Raw genomic sequence first — 12,487 nt, forward strand, 5'->3', positions numbered from 1 at the left:
CACGAGCTTCCCACTCACATTAATTGGCTATAATGGAGTATATTCTCCATTTTAGAGCCTTTTGTACTTGTCATTGTTATCATCTTCCTTATTTTAAAGAGAGGTTTATTTTTCCCCAAACTTAACAGCTCATCCAAAAGTATTTGGAAGTTCATTCGACAAGGGAAAAACAACATGATTCTGAAAAGTGAAGTAAACTGACTGGTGTTTAGCAAAGAAGTATTAGGGAGTTTGAAAAAGCCAAACTTAATAAGCAAATCTCTCCAAGGGTATTTTCCGAGCTTGATACCCTCCCACACCCTGAAAATATTATTACATCAAGAAGGTAGAACCTGCTAACCAAAGGTAAGGCTCCCATATGATTCTATCAAACTGAGGATGCTTCTTTACTAAGCAGTGAGCACACTTGCTGCCCCAGGGACCTTGGCAGTTGCAATACAGAGCTCTTCCCTTTGGGATGGAAACAGCAAGTTTTCCTGTGGTCTACACGCTGGCCCCAAAAATACTACACTCCCAATACTTGTCCACTTTAAGTATTTTTCTACATATCTCCATTTTTCTGTTACTATTTGGACTACATCCTAGCCTGGACATTACATAAATTGCATTCAAGAAGCTATTTTTAAAAGTTGGTAGGAAATCTTAAACATATAGCTTACAGTCCCTGGCCCTACTTTCATCCAGGTGCATAAGGGTTTTCAAAAGTAGTCAGGTTAGTTACCCCGTATCACAGCCCCACGCTTTTGTCAGAGATACAAAAATGTAACATGGTATTTAAGGTTTTAGTGGCCAAATCATCAAGCCTCCCAGACAGAGGCAATAGAGCAAAATGATTACAGAGGCATGGATTTTGATTTGCTCCAGTGTCTTGGGCAAGTCACTTGGCCTCTGTATTTATTTGTACTTATCTGCCCTTTTCTGTCCCTTGGGAGTTATAATTGTACCTGGTCCATGGGTATGTTGTACAAATGATCTGTAAAGTAGTTAGAAGAAACCGACACAGAGTAAGCACTCCACAGACATTGGCTATTAGCTACTGGAAATATTTCTCCATGAAACAGATGACTTTATCAGTGGATGACTCGGTGGGAGAGAGTGAATCACAGAATCACAGCATGTTGAAAGTGACCTAGTTCACACTCTTATGTGAAAAAAAGAAAAGTGTGCATGCGTAGAAAATGTCTGAAAGTTTACATAACGAGTAGTTCATCATGTTAACTTTGAGGATTAGAATAAATCAGGAAAGGAGGAAAGAAAAACTTGAGTGTCATTCAATTTCTACATCATTTGTGTTTCTATACTGAGACTCTGAATGCACGGGAAGTGCAATTTTTTTTAACGTGGCGGGATAAAGGTTTTCAAGTTCTCCTGATACATCCGTATTATTATTTCAGAATTGCTGGCATTTCTTGCCATCTTCGGATCTACACCCATTTGAGTCAGGGGGCCATTCTGGACGGAGGAGATAATAGAGCAGAAGTGAAGTGAGAGAAAAGGAGAGAAAAGATTTTCTCTTTTCTCTTCAAAGAGGAAAGGTCTTTGGAATGGGAACAACTCACAACCAAACTTTGGGGAAAGGATGTGATGGAAAACGAGACAAACATCCTACCCCTGTGATGAGAAGGATTCCCTGGGCTGGATGGAGTGAGGTCACAGGTGGCTGGACAAGGAAACCAACTAGGGAGAAACACACACAAGTGCAGAGCAAACACCCCGAGGCCACTCAGCCTGACTCCATGCAAACATGTGTCCAGCAGCCAGCCCTTCACCTGTGGCTCCCCAGCAAGACAGGTACCTCGGGGGTGCCGACTCATTCTGAGTCCATTATGCCTGGTCATTCATAAACCGCTGTCTAACTTGTGAGGAATAAACTCTCAATGTTTATGAGGAAATTGGGGAAAGAGATTGGAAGGTTACTTAAATGGAAAAAAAAAAGAGTTCAGGAAGGCAGGATGGTAGAGAGAAAAGAAAAGGACCTTAAAAGATGGAAAGGATTTGCCAAAGAAGAGAAAGAAAAAGAAATGATTCCGAATGGGTTAACCTGCACCTAGGAAGCTAAGGAAGATTATTGATGTGTGAAGACTATGGAATAAAGTGAATAAAATTTATCAGAAGTTGCTGAGACTATGGTAAGAAGCATGATTATCAAATTATGAATTGGCTGCAATGGCATTCTAGGGGGACACTAGGAAGGGGAAACAAATGTTCATGAGATGACAGTGGCAGGTGGAAAGTTGTTTCAGGGGAAGATCAGTCTTGCAGAGTGTGTATCAGAGGAGGGCCAGTGTGAGCAAGCAAGGAAATACTAAGTGTATACGGTTCCTTCACTGAGTGCACCCAGCCCCGTGGTCAGCCTTGAGAACAAGCAGGACTTCAGGTACTGGAGCGACATTTCAGTCATCAAGACTTGAGAAGACACCCTTAACTCAGGTCTTCTCTTCAAACTCCCTCTTTCCTTCTTGACCTTCATTTGGCCTCTTCCCTGACCCTCAAGCTGTGGACTAAGGCCACAAGAGCAAGATGGGTCACTAGTGTCCTCCATCCCCTAGCGACTGTGCTTCACATCCGTGGAGTACCGAAGGCAATAACCAAGTAACAGACACAAGAGTGTATGAAGACGAAGAGATTCTGATAAGGCTTTCTGTGACAGTGTGGGCCGAGTCGGCTGTATATGCCTGCTATCACCTGAAGGATGAGCAGCCTTAGGGGAGAAGTGCTCAGAAGGCAGAGCCTGGCTCTCTAGAGGCTCTGCGTGCTCACAGCCCACTCCAAGACCTCAGTTGCAGCTTCGGCCCCCAATCTCTCTCCCTCTGCCTACTCACAGTTTTTGAAGTCTTCTTTCCTCCACATTTCTCTTGAGAGGTGGGGGGAGGAAGTTGAGGTTCAGGCCAGCTCAGACTCCCCTGGGATCCCAGCAGGATGCCTATCATGAACCTCCCACCTTCTAGGAAGCTCCTAAGATCTCCACACTTGGGGGAGGTTTCATTTCATCTGTGCTTCAAATTGCTGGCTGGAGATGGCCTGTTGGAAGGTGGCTAAAAGCAAGTAGGAATCTTCGGGCAGCCTGGCCCTTCTCGACTGTCAGACATCTTCAGGGATATTCTAGGAAACGTTGTTTGTTCTAGAGAAGGGAGGGAAACAATCCAATTGTCCAATAATGCTTGAATGGAAAATAAATGATGCTATACGCATGTGATGAAATAATATCAAACAGTCAAAAATCAAAGACCTAGATCTATATGGACTGATGTGGATAAACCTTGAAAAGATAATATTGATTGAAAGAAAATAAGATAAAGAATCTTAGATTATGATAACAGGTATGTAAGTATTTAAATATTTAAATCAATTCAACATATTGCTTCTATATATAGAGATGCAAGAAAATAAACTTTATCCAAAGAACACATTATTTACATTTAATATGTTCATTTATCTAGGAAACCCAAAAGAACCCACAGATAAACTAGCAGGAACTAAGAAGACGGTTCAACAAGGCACACACATACAAGATCAATACATTTTAAAAATCAATCAGGCTCCTCTACACTGGCGATAATAAATTAGAAACTGTAAAAGAAAATAAGAAAAAAAGAAGATCTAAAAAGAGTCACAAGAGCCATATAAATTATTTAGAGCTAAGCATACGTAAAAGTAAATATAACTAACAAACTGAGTACGACCACTTAAACTCCGCCCAACCCAAGGATTAAAAAACGCCTGTTCTTACTTTATGAGAACAGGCCCTCTTCTTAAGTAGCAGATCAGTAAAATAAGTGAGAGTGAATCAAAGAAACGCAGCATTTGAAAAGTCAGCTAGGCCAAGCCTCTCGATCGCACAGACAGAAGCTGAAGCCCAGACAGGTTGAGTTACTTGGTAAAGGGCCCAAGGTCCTGACTCAAGGACTAGCATTTTTCACTCATTCGTAAGATACAGTCAAATTCAGTACCTTGGAAAGAGATGGGAAAAAAATGAAGAAATCAATTATATAGTTACTCATCTTTAAGTACAGAAATAGCCGTGACAAAATTACAGGTATTGAGGGAAAATAGAAGCGCAGAGTTTAAAATGTCAATAACCCACAGGGAAACTGGAGACCATTTAAAATATTAATATTAAATCTCTATATAAGACATTAAAAGATCTCCAATCAAAATGTTCATTTTATAATAGATATGGTATGATACAATTTATAATAGATGTGGTACGAACCTTTCCCTTTCATGGGAAAGGTTCGGCTGGGAAACAGGAATTGTTCTTGAAAACGGGGCCTGTGCTATTGCAGAGACTGTGCTGTACCTAGGTCAACAGAATGCTCCGATGTCATCATTGAGGTCACAGAGTCCTGCTGTGCGCCTGGCAACCTTGGAAACTTAACAGCCCTGGTGAGCACTAGGCAGCACTGCTGGTTCAATAAGTGGTACCAGTTTTTCAGCCATTTAGGAGACTTGACTATTTTTACTTGTATTGAATCATTTCAACGGATTGCCCAAGAGCCAACAAGGGCCAACCTGTAGGGAAGAGGAGGAGTTGGACATCTCTTGAGGCATCTTCTAAGGGAGACTTCTAGTTCGTACGATGAAACGGCGACAAAAGAGGAAACATCTGGAAAATGAAGAGTCCCAGGAAACTGCCGAGAAGGGAGGAGGTATGTGGGGGGCAACTTGGCTGGGGCACATGGGTTTCTGCCAAACTGAACCTTCTCTAGGAAGAGGGGGACTGAGAACGTGTCACCTGTGAAGCAGGGAGCGAGAGACCTTGTCTCACTGATGCTGCCGTATCCATCCGGAGCGTCCCTGTGGTGTGAGACGGCACAGAACGGCCGGATGCCCCCTGGGAGATGGGAGGTCAGCTCCGCTGCTCTGAGGACTCTCTCCTGGGGCTGCCGGGCCTGGAGCTTTGTCGGATTCACAGCAGGCTGCATCCTGCTTGCACAGACCTAGAGGTGCAGCTTTTCTCAGTCCCCGATTTCTCTCTTATTCTCTTGGATCTTTCGCTGGGGTCATGAGGTGGGGGATGTGAAGGATGCAAGGATGCTGAGAGAGACCCATGAGTTGCTCGGCCTCTTTTACCAAAGTGGAAAGAGAAGCCCCATGAGTTGAAGACCCTGTTGAAAAATATCTTGACAAGTGGAATGCAGTTCGAAAGACGATTGTTTGCCTAGGGGTGGTGTCATATTGAAAGCAAGGAGGTTTTATTCCTTCAACAGGAACAATTTCCCAAAGGAGACCAAGGGAAGGGAAGGGCTTTCCAGAGACTGAGACCGCGTGGGCAAGGGTGAGAAATGTCCTCAGGGTCCTGCGGGGAGCTCTGAGAGCCACGGGCCACGTGGTGCCTGCGTGCATTAAATGTAGGCGAGTAGCTTGCCCTGGGAGGGGGTGGTCACCCCAGAGATCCAGCTAGAGGTCTCTGCCCCAGATTAGAGCCCAGGAGCTACTACCAGGCCCAGGGCCCTGGAGACTGTAGGATGGGCCCTGGGAATGGAGGTCTAGACAGCAGGCAGATTTTCAGGCAGTGGCTGGGACAGGCTGGGGAAGGCAATGACTGCCCCTGACCATTCAGAATATTTTGCTCTATGTTCCTGGGGGGGGGGGTGGAGGGGGTAGTGCAGAGAAGAGCAGAATGAATGGGGGTAGAGTTCTTATCAGATATAAACTCTGCGTGGTACAGTTCTTGTCACCCTGCCTGGACCTGGCTGACACTTGGTGTATGTAAGAGTGTATACAGAACACTTGTTAGGGGTGTTTTATGAGACAGTAACTCATACACCCATGTACACTCTGATACAGCAAAAATATCACACACCCCACATATAACTTCCGTATTTAAACCACACACAGCACATGGAGGTATATACACGCATCCCTCCTGTACTACGTTCTCATACAACCCACCTGTATCACAATCCTCTCCTCCAACACCAAACGCTGGAGATGAGATATGTATATAGACACACACACTATATATATAGGACACACACACACACAGTATATATATATATCTCCTCAACTCTCGCACAAACACACCTAACTTCAGCCATCTCTAAATACCTCTAAAAGAACCAGTCACGTGTCATACACACCACACTTGTAACACATTCTTGAGTAATGCCAGACCCGCTTTGTACAAACCACAGTAAACCACAGTCTCACTAACCCATGTCACGGTTGCCAGAGAAAATATGGGCTATCCAGTTCAATTTGAATTCCAGATAAAGAACAAGTAATTTTTCAGTATCAGTATGTCCCAAATATTGTATGGGCCATACTTACACTAAAACTAAGTCAGGCCAAATACTGCATGGGAATACTTACACTAAAAAATTATTCTGGGTTTATCTGAAACTGAAATTTAACTGGGTGCCCTGTATTTTTCTTCGCTTAGTCTGGCAACCCTTATATACGTACCACCAGCTCAGGTATTATATATTTATTGTATTTTTGTTTAGTGTGTGTCTTCCTCTACTAGAATGTGCAGCGTTACCAGAGACTACAACAATGCAAGAGTGCCGGATACACAGGAGTAGCTGCTTACTGAATCTTGGTGAATGAATGAATGAACACACACCATAAATACAAGCCACACCATGTAATGAGGAAAAGTTACATGTCCCAGAATTCCTGACTTGTGAACAGAAACCATGCACACAAAGGCCACAGACACAGATAAGACACATCTCCACCGTGCTCCCCATGCCAACCCCACACTTACCACAGACTTAACTGATACACATCACTCACTCTTCCCACATACTCACGGTCACCACCGAGGCCTACATTACCAACAAGACAGTGACAGAGTAAGTACTGGTTTGAATTAAATACTGGAGTATCCACTGGGAACCACACTCTCAACTGTGTGTATTCACTGCACCTGACACGTGCCAGACACTCAGTAAGTATTTGTGGACAGAGGACTGATGAACCCACCCTGAGCCTTTCATTCCTCCCTCAGGAATCTCGAAGTCACAAGAGGATCCCCCTCACCTTGGATCCACTGTGGTGGCCCAAGGCTGCAGCCCAGGGGCAGGGGAGGTCTCCTCTGCCTCTACATACTTCTCCTGTGCTTCTTCTCCGCGCAAGCTCATCTACGCTGGTAAGGGCGTGGGGCTCCTCAGGTGAGGGGGTGCTTGGCTGTGAGGCAGGAGGCACACAGATCCCAGTGAGGCTGAGAGGAAACCCAGGGTCATCAGAGGTGATGAGGGCTCTGTGGAGGAGCCTGGGCAGGATGGCTGAGCTGTTACGAGGGCGTGGATCCCAGCTGAGTCTGGGGCGGGGGTGTGTGAATCCTGGTACTACCATGGTGGCGAAGTCAAGGAGCAGGGGCCGGAAAGGTCTGGGCTTGAGGTGGAGGGAAGAGGGACCAGATTAAGCATCTTCAGAGGAAAATGTAGGCTTTGTCTTTGCCTTTGCTTCCAGAGAAGGACAGAGTTCTACATCATAGATCTCCAGCCTGAGAGCAGGACCATCCAGCTCAGGTCCACACAGCTCACACATACATCCGCCCTCCAGGCACAGCCCTTCTCAGGGCACACAGAAACCCCAAGCACCACAGCCCCATTCCACAAGTAATGCACCACCGATATTCCCAAAATCACACTCCTCGTCGTACACGCATCCACACGCGTCGCTCACATACCACAGCCCTCACCACCATACTCCACACCCCTGTATACAGACACCGCTCCAGTATCCCCCCACACGCACATGAAAAGCCCACAGATGACACCAGATACACCGCTCTGTCCTAAGGCCAACAGACACCAAGCTCACGACATAGCTACGTCATGCAAATGTCCCTCTCTCGTCTACCACACCTGCTCCCTCAGCTTCTGGCACGGCCCATGCATGTTATTATGTTTTTAATTTCCTTTTTCAGGAATCCGGAGATCACATCGAGACACTGCCCAGCCTAAAGCACCCCTAGCCCAGGTTCAGGAAAAAGGGGAGACTGCTCCCCCATCACACTGTGTCTCCTCCTCACCCTCTTCACCCTGTAAGCACTATCTGCACCCAGACAAAGAGGAAAAGGGCATGAAAATATACTACATGCAGGTACAAGTGAACAAGGGTGTAGCTGTCTCCTGGAAGACAAAGAAACCCTTGGAGTGGCCTGAAAAGCAGCTGACGATAGAAGAAGTGACCCTTCCTGAGGATGCGTGCACAGTAGGCACTTACCCCTCTGATGTGTTCACCGAAAGCCTCTTGTCTGACAGTGAGCCCACTGGGGAGGAGAAAGAGTATGAGGAAAGGGCAGAGCCAGGCAGCCCATCAGGGTCACCTGCAGTCCAGGAGACACCCAGGGCCAAGACACCGGCCTGGATGGTGACCATGGAGACTGGCTTCAGGTGCATGGCCTGCTGCCGGGTCTTCCACACCTCGGAGATCCTCCAGCAGCACGTGAAGGGCGGCGTCCTGGAGGGCTTCGGCTGCCGTTTCTTTCATCTCAACATCGCCCAGTGGATGGCCAATGTGGAATTCGAGAGCACCCCTGAGGAGGAGGGCAGTGTGGAACCCGAGACCACCTCTGAGGACGAGGAGGACGAGGAGGACGAGGAAGAGAAGCTAGAAGGCCCCAGCCCGAAGAGACCCCGCAGGCAGGGTCTTTTCTCTCTTTTGAGTTCCACACAGCAACTGAGATTCATGGGACAGAAGATCCTGGAGACGGTGTGGCCTTGGAAGAGGTAAGGCTTGAGGCTGGCACTCTTCTGAGCCTATGTCACGAGGGCCCAGAGGAGTCTAAGGGAAGGGGCCGCACACATGTGCTGGTTTACCTAATGGCTCTGCAGTTGCATCAACTTGGGACACACCCAGCACTTCCAAAGGAATTGAGCTCTGTTGACTTCAACAAGAAGGTGGAGCCTTTTCCTAGGAGTTTTCTCAGGGTCTGCACGATGGACCTCAACTCTTAGAGGACGTACCACCAGCAGCTCCTTGTCGGCAGAGAGAGCCAGGAGTGGTCTGAAGAGAGGACAGGGGCCCTTGCAGGACCGGAACTTTGAGGTCTGAGAGCCTTGGGCCTGAGCTGAGATCTCACCCGGACCACTGGACCTAGCCTTCTGTGACAAAGGGGAATATGAAAGAGAGTCACGTGGAAATGAGGTTCCCCGAGATATGGAAGTGTTCCAGAACCTTCGTTGCGTGGTAGTTGATCTGGAGCCAAGCTCACTGTGGTGTGTGTGGCTCTGAGCATTAAGGCAACGCTGGAGGGTAACCTTGACCAGCAGAGTTTGGAGTGCTTCTTGTCTCTTCCTGTTCTACCTCAGTTGTTTTATCCCTTCCAGGGAGAAGAAAGGACCCTCGGGAGAGTAGCAGACAGAATGCCATGGTCTCAAGGAGGATGAAGGGACCGGCACTCAGTCTAACATCATATGACAATAGGAACGTCCTATGCAATAAAGGGCATTTTCCAAACCTTTCCTGGATGTTTTAGTTAATTACATTTTTCTATCTATGCATCTATCTATCAGTCATCTATATCTGTATCTTTCAAGGTTTGTGAACAAGCTTTCACATAAGCACTAGAGACGTCCGCCAGCATTTTCCAGAAGGAGGCCTGGAAATTGCTGGGGACTTCTCACAAATAGGGAATGGCCACAACCCCTGCCACACAGACTATGCGCGTGGCCCTCCTGACTTACTCCCACTCTCTCTCTGAATTTCCCAAGGTCTGAGATGAGGGTGCTGGCTGGAGGCAATGATCGCGGGCAGGCTGAATCTTCTCCAGATTCTGATTCTCTTCCTGGGCCTATCGTCCTCAAGCACAGTCTCCATGTCCCTGGTCACACTGATCTCTCTCCTTCAGTCCTTCCCTCCCTCCCTCTCCGGCCTCCCAGTGCAAAGAATACTTTTTTACATTTGAGACGAGATTTATTGTTTGTGCACAGAATTCTCACCTGTTCTACTGTGGCCTCTGTTTTGAACATTCCAAAGCTGAGAATTTTCTTTTTTTCTCCCTCATTTCTGCTGAGTCTTTACCTTCCTAATGCAGTGAACTCAGAGTGCCTAGCTGACTGGAGGGGGAAAAAAATCCAGGCAGCAAAGAGAAATAATAAAAAAAGTATCAGTTAATTTTTCATAGTGTTATCCAACTATATATTTTTAAAATTTTGGATTAATATTAGGAATATACTCTTTATAAAAAACTGAATTATTGGGCTTCCCTGGTGGAGCAGTCGTTAAGAATATGCCTGCGAATGCAGGGGACATGGGTTCGAGCCCTGTTCTGGGAAGATCCCACATGCCACGGAGTAACTAAGCCCACGCGCCACAACTACTGAGCCTGCGCTCTAGAGCCCGTGTGTCACAACTACTGAGCCCACGTGCCACAACTATGGAAGCCTGCGTGCCTAGAGCCCGTGCTCCGCAACAAGAGAAGCCACTGCAATGAGAAGCCCGTGCACCACAGCCAAGAGCAGCCCCTGCTCACTGCAACTAGAGAACGCCCGCTAGCAGCAACAAAGACCCAATGCAGCCCCAAATAAATTAATTAATTTTTAAAAATTGAATTAATTTCAAGGGGACAATGTATAAAAGTATAATAAAAGCCCCCCTTCATAACCCCCCAACCCCACTCTCAAGATGGAATAGATATGCTGTGATACAATTTATAGTCGTAGTACTACTACTCCTCCCACCACATCCGAAATCCTCTGAGCCAGGTGCAGCAGCTTCCTTTCACAATGCTAGGACCGGCCACAAAACAGATGATAATCCCTTTGGACATTTCAAGGAGCAGCACCAAGGGAACAGTACCTGGGAAATGCCACTGACAGCTCAGAATATCCATGGCATTTCTAGGGCCTCGGCACTGCTCTTGCTCTGGGAATGAAGGTCCAAAAAGCACATCGGAGAATGTTCGTAATTGTAAACAAGCTCCACCTTTGAAACACAATCTAGATAGCACCAAATATACAAGCCTGCACAATGGATGAAGCCAACGTCTTCTCCATGATTGCCCTTCTGACAACTTTGTTGTCTCCTCAACCATAAAAGGTGAACTTCAAACTCACGACCTTGCCTTGTCACCAGAAACATCCAAGCTTGGATCACTCTTTCTAAGACCAGATATTTGCTCTGTGAACTATTAGAGACTTGTCACATACACAGAAGTAGAACAGGATTATTTCTATCTACCTGGGGACCTGGAGTCTTTCACATTGCTCCTGTTAAAACTCTCAGAACACCAAAACTTTACCTACAAAGGGTTCAAGCTATGACACTCCCAATTTTCACAAACCTCCTCATCTCTTGTGAGTCACATGCAGCCAATTCCAGGAATTGGAAACATGGTTGTGAGGATGAAACTGACTTTGGGGCTCCCCTTGGATATGGTCTTCCAGACTTACCAAAAGGCCATTAAGAGGACGGTTTACCCCACCTCAGGGAAACCCGAGGCAGTACTTGCAGTCAAGGGCTGGCCATGGCTTCTGAGCTACATCCAGAAAGAATTTCATACTGTACCTGGATCTGCTGAAGCCATTTCTGACTGTCCGAGAGCCAGCATGTACCGCTCCTCAACTGCCTCCATTGTGGATCATCAGTAGGGCTGTCAGATTTACTAAATAAAAATACAGGATACCCAGTTAAACTTGAACTTCACATGAATAGTAAGTCATCACTTTTAGTATAAGTAGATCCTATGTACTATTTGGGGCATACTTATCTTCAAAATATACTCGTTGTTTTTCTGACATTCATAGTTAACGGAACAGCCTATATTTTATCTGTCAACCCTACTCATCAGAAATGATGGAGTCTTATAGAGATCCAAGAGATGCCTCAGAGCATCCTCAGCTTTTATTTCTATGTCCTGGACAGTGAGCACGAGCTTCCCACTCACATTAATTGGCTATAATGGAGTATATTCTCCATTTTAGAGCCTTTTGTACTTGTCATTGTTATCATCTTCCTTATTTTAAAGAGAGGTTTATTTTTTTCCAAACTTAATAGCTCATCCAAAAGTATTTGGAAGTTCATTCGACAAGGGAAAAACAACATGATTCTGAAAAGTGAAGGAAACCGCCTGGTGTTTAATCAAGAAGTAGTAGGGAGATTGAAAAAGCCAAACTTAATAAGCAAATCTCTCCAAGGGTATTTTCCGAGCTTGATACCCTCCCACACCCTGAAAATATTATTACATCAAGAAGGTAGAACCTGCTAACCAAATGTAAGGCTCCCATATGATTCTATCAAACTGAGGATGCTTCTTTACTAAGCAGTGAGCACACTTGCTGCCCCAGGGACCTTGGCAGTTGCAATACAGAGCTCTTCCCTTTGGGATGGAAACAGCAAGTTTTCCTGTGGTCTACACGCTGGCCCCAAAAATACTACACTCCCAATACTTGTCAACTTTAAGTATTTTTCTACATATCTCCATTTTTCTGTTACTATTTGGACTACATCCTAGCCTGGACATTACATAAATTGCATTCAAGAAGCTATTTTTAAAAGTTGGTAGGAAATCTTAAATATATAGCTTACAGTC

This window comes from Mesoplodon mirus, assembly GCF_964341445.2.
Source record: "Mesoplodon mirus genome assembly, chromosome: 3".
Taxonomy (NCBI): domain Eukaryota; kingdom Metazoa; phylum Chordata; class Mammalia; order Artiodactyla; family Ziphiidae; genus Mesoplodon; species Mesoplodon mirus.